We start from the raw sequence: 5,818 nt of genomic DNA, 5'->3' as shown, positions 1-5,818 counted from the left end.
GGAAGTGGACAGTAACACCCTGTAGCTGAAGACACCACATGATGTGAGCATGGAGAAATCAAGCTTGGACTAAGCTGGAAACTTCCTACCAGTGCATGTGTGGCTTTTATGGTGCCGGAAGATGACATGCAGATGGCTGGGGGAGAACTACCCCCTAAAATTCTGCTCAACAACAAACCCCATGGGCTGCACTGTCAACATTCCAAACAAGAGGTCCCAGCTGGTGCAACAGTGGCACATCTAGGATATGTACAATGAGCAAATTTTCAGTTGGATATAATGTCCACCCCTAGAAGTGGAACACACATCTGGTACTGTAGACCAAGCCAACCCCCTGTGGCAGGGGACGATATAGGCCCCAGTGGGGAAGCCACTGCAATTGTTTTGTTAGATGGATGTGATGCACCTGCTAAAGCACCATCCAAGCATTTGTGTTTATGCCCATAGATTAAGTTATTACAGCAGCCACTGTTTACATGTTCTTGCTTCCAGCTGTTTGTATCTCTTTTTTAGAGCAGAACTTTTAAAGTTAAAAAAATATTTATTTTTTATTATTTTTATTTTATGTGTGCAAGTGTATTGCCTGTATGTGAGTGCACCTATGTTGTTCAATGCATGGAAGTCAGAGAGGGCTTTGGATTCCCCTGGAACTGGAGTTAAGGACGGTTCGTAGCCACCATGTCGGTGCTGGGAATCGAGCCCAGGTCCTCTGCAAGGGCAGTCTGGAATCCCACTGAAATAGGCCAACAACTCATGGAAAACAGATGATACAGAGACCCAAAAGTTCAGTGCCTTGCCATAATGGGGGGAAGATCCCAAACCTCTCACTCCCTCAAAGGCTCAGGGACTTTTGTGGAAGAGGTTGGCAGAAAGAATGTAAGAGCCAGAGGAAGGGGTGCAGAGTCCATGGGGAAGTCAGTTACTGCTTCCACCTAATTAATTGACCTTAGTTGCATGTGGGGGAGGGACTAAGGATTACAAGCCAGAATGCCATGAGGCACCTCTCTTGCCATTTTGTGCTACTCTCAGGAAGCCACAGGATCTATATTTGAGTGTGGACTTTCCTGTGCAGTCTTAAATGGAGGGGGGCACCCACTCTTCTGTAAATAAACTCCCACCCTGTGCTCTGTTAGCAAGCCCAATAAACCTGTTAGGATTAAAAAAAAAAAGCCAAAACAGAGCTAATGGAAACCTTTATTATTCCACCAAAGCCATGTTGGCAAATCCTTTGGTCTTTGATTTCTTATTCCTATTCCCCCCCTTAAGCTTCCATTATCCATCCATCCATCCATCACCCATCTATCTATCTATCTATCTATCTATCTATCTATCTATCTATCTATCTATCTATCTATCTATCATCTATCTATCATCTATCTATCTCTCTATTTTTTTATGTAAACTGCTTCAAGTTATTTCTAGAAAATGTATTAAAAATTGCCTCTCTTTGTAATAATAATAATAAAAAAATTGGGCTACCTGGAGAAGGCTGACTCTTTAAAGCTAATAGTGCCTCCTCTGTGTAGTGTTACAGGTTAGAATTGTTCATTGCTTTATCCTTCATGGAAAGTGCATAGCTATTGCTGTTTTTTTGCCAACAATTAATAATAGAAATATGATTCTCATTTTAAATTAGAAATTTTCCAAGGTGTATAGGGAAGAGTTCGTGTTCCATACCCTATATTTCCTCTATATTACAAGTAAATTTGATGATGTGACCTATTAGACATGTGCATATGTTCCTTAACTTAAAAAGCAACATTCATTAAAGCCATTGCAAATGAGATTGTGATTTACAAAAGAGAACATGGCAAAGAAAAATATCATGCATTTGATTAGGCATTTTACTTCTACCTAAGAAATGAACACTTTGGTTAATGACTGCTTAATGACTTACAAATATACAAATTGAAAAAAGAAGAGCTATTTTATGTAGAGTTTTTGAGGAACTTCTGAAAACTAGGTGAAAGATTAGTTCTTGCTATGCGGTATGCCTACTTTTGATGTGTAAACAGAGGTACAAATTCCATTAATCACACACTTTCTTAAATAAAGATGACCCCATTCTCATTGCCATGAAAGATATGGAAAACTACCAATGTACACACCTAAGTAAGTCCTTACACATGGAAAGAAGTTCAGATATGGATAATTAGTAAAAACTTTATTGAATTACCAGGAATGGCAATGAACTCCAAGCTGCCTCTGGTCAGAGACTTGATGAGTTAGAATTTCGGTTAACTACATAACTGTAAATAAATGTCTGATAACCGTTTGGATAAACATTTGATGCAGAGACTCATAAAGTAAGTCCAGGAACTATCTAAATGATGAAAATATAATTTTTTTCTTTTGCCTATAGGTGAAGTAATTTTAAAAGTAACAAACCTAATGCTGTTAGTTCTTATGTTTGGGAAATAATGAAGACAAAAATGTTTTCCTTCATGGTAATAAGTCAACACTGGGAAAACAAAAATAAGTTAGGCTTAAAATTCTGCTTTGTTTTTAAAAGTCAGAATGGCACATCATAACAGATGAGGCCTGAGCCAGAGAACCAAATTCAGAAACCTCACAAATAGTTATAATCTACAGAATCTTGTATCTTCTTTAATCCATTTTAATTGCAGTTCTATTTTTTGTTTTCAGAAACAGATGTACATCTAAACATAGTTGTTTGCTTCATGTCATCAAAGATATGATAAACATAATTATATAGTCAACCTTAATTCTTGCATCTTCTAATTTTCACTTTATTAAAATGATTTCAGTATTTCATCCCACAGTTTATGCAAATTCACATACACCTGTGTTAATAATTTTGCTCTCTAGTTAATGTTTTATTATAAACAGAATAAAAGAAATTTCTAACTTGCTGAAAGTGTGTTTTTTTCCTAATAAAAGGGCAACCTTATTATTTTTACTAATTAAACATCTTGTTTCACATTAAAACACCATTCAGACATTTAGTTTATAGGCTGATCTTTTGTTTCTTAACTACTACAATGATATTGCCATAGTTGATCTTGAAGCTCTGTGATTAGAATATATTAGAAACTTTTCTTTTTTCCCAAACACATATAATAGTTATCTCTTGTGCTTGATCACTTGCTAGCTCACTCTTCCACTCAAAAAACTACATACAGTGTTAAGACTCCTATACTAAAATGCCTCACCCAGGGCTCAGGGACCATTGTGGAAGAGGGGATGGAAAGATTCTAGAACCAAGTAGGAGGTGCATGACCATATGGAAAGAGAGTCCTACAAGCTCCTGGGACCCTGCTCATTTGAACCTACAGCAATGATGTCAGCATGCACAAGCCCCATGCAAACTCACATAAAAACCCAGCATAGAACTGGGGAAATGAACAGCTGACCCCAATCATAGCTGAAGAAATGTTGGCAAATGATTAATGCTGGATGAGGAAGAGCTGATCTTCCTTATGTGAGGAACTCTAGATAGACTGACTAGGACTCAGTAAATGAACTTGCACTGAGGAATGTCTAGGGACACTAAGTGGACACAATAGACCTTAACGCAAATGGGGTGACTATGGGACGTCACTAGTGGGGAAGAGGGTATCAAGATGATTAACACTGATTGGGATGTTTTGTATGAAATACACAAAAATTCAATAAAAATTTAAAAAAATAAAATATAAAAAATACATTTTGTCCTCAGCATATAGCTTAGTTGTTAGAGTGCTTGCTTAGTATGCACAAAACCCTGGGTTTGATTCCTAGCAAAACATAAACCTGGCATGGTAGCACATCTCTCTAATTGTAGCTCTCAGGAGGTGGAGGAAGAGAAGGAATTCAAGATTGTCCTTGGATATACAGCAAGTTTGAGGCCCTGTGGGACAGAAAAGAAAGAAGAAAAAAGACAAAAAGAGAACATTATATACAAATGGAGATTCAATATTGGTTTTATAATTGTGAAAAAAGACAGAAACACTGAATATAAAGCCCATAGAGATATCATGTGCAACACTTAAAATCGTGTTCGCTTTTATTTATTGTGGTGAACAATTCTATTTAGTGCTAACATTGTAGAATGCAGTGCCCCATACTGTCATATTTATTTATGTAAATGATGCATGAATATTGAAAGCAAAAAGTTACCTAAAAGATACCAATATGATAAGAATTCAGACAGAACTTTATTAAATTTGATGACTGAACATCCTTGGTCATGGGTTAGAAAATTCAAAAGGCCATGTTGTAGAAAGGGAGCCCTGAGTTGACATGTAAAGCCAAAGTGGATATGAAATGACCCAAGGCAATATGCTTAACTTATTTGAGTTTTATGTAATACTTAAAAGTAACATATTTTCATACATTACCTTGTCAAGTTTGTGCTTCCAGATATGCACAGGATGTATTAAAATAATAACTTTTAAAAGTCTTGAAATTGGCAAGCATACTCAAGAATTTATGAACCACAGAAAACCCTCAGAATGTTCAGGCACATCTAGCTGACAGATTATCACAGTTGAGACAAAGGACATGAGAATTAACTTCAGAAATTGAACAATAATTCTCAGATCTGTGACGCTGGGCCTTTTGGTCCCTTCCATTGTTGAGAAATGTGTGACAATACTCAGGTGTTCAGGGATCCAGAAGTCTGCCTCAGAGAGAGTCAAAAGTGAAACAAAGCAAAACTACACCAAACCAAACCAAAATCCCTTTTGTGTTACCAGAAAAAAATTCCAAAATTCAAGAATTATTTAAACGAAACTTTCCTCATTTTAACAGTGGAAAACAAATTTATAGTCTCCACAAAAACTCAAATTTAAAATGTTCCTAAATTAATAGAGCTACAAAGAAAGAATCCAATTTGCTTTACAAAAACAAATCCTAGCCAGGTGTGGTGGGGCATGCCTTTAATCCCAGCACTTGGGAGGCAGAGGCAGGCAGATCTCTGTGAGTTCAAAGCCAGCTGGTCTACATGGTGAGTTCCAGGACAGCTGGGGCTACAAGGAGACCCTGTCTCAAAAAGACCAATCAACCAACCAACCAACCAGCCAACAAACAAACCAACCCAAAATCCTATTTAATCTGACTTTGGAGGTTCAGTTTCTCTATCAGTGTTTTCTAATCTGACAACATTTGGACAGTTAAGAGCTAATAGTTTCTTGACTGATTTTAAAATATACTTTCACTCACTTCTATATGATTTCTATATTGAAACTGTAGAATAACAATTTCAGCTCTGTGGCAGCTTATTTTAAAAATATTTTAAAGAGAAATAGAAATTAAAATTAAAATGTTGAGTGTGTTTGTGTGTCTGTGTGTGTCTGTGTGATCCTAGGATTGAGCCTAGGATCCTGCCCATATTGTGCAAGCACCCTAACACTGAGGTACAAACATCCCCAAAACTTAAAAACTGAGATTCAGTTGCTGTAATAAGACTTATTATTTTAATTAATGTAAGAATAAAGGCTTACATTTAAAATTTTAAAGTAATATCAAGAGCAACAGATTTCATAAATTTTCACTCAAAATTTGTCTTTTTTAACTGATTTTTTGTGAATTTCTTACATTATATTTTGATCATATAATAGAGCCCCCTCCCCTGTCTGTACCTTTCTTATAGCTTCCCTCTGGATTTCATGTATTCTGTCATATATATTGGGGCCTATCAAGCCAAGTTTGTCCCTAGTTGTCTTTCAGTGTGAGTCCATCCACTAGAGCTGGTTAATCTATCTAACATCATATCTTTTTTTTTATTTTAAATTTTTTTTTTTTACAATTAAAGTTACAGTTTTAACAATGTAGCCCCAGCTGTCCTGGAACTCACTATGCAGACCAGGCTGGCCTT

This window comes from Nannospalax galili, unplaced genomic scaffold (assembly GCF_000622305.1).
Source record: "Nannospalax galili isolate Female #2095 unplaced genomic scaffold, S.galili_v1.0 scaffold257, whole genome shotgun sequence".
In the NCBI taxonomy this organism is placed as follows: domain Eukaryota; kingdom Metazoa; phylum Chordata; class Mammalia; order Rodentia; family Spalacidae; genus Nannospalax; species Nannospalax galili.
This window is presented reverse-complemented; position numbering follows the sequence as displayed.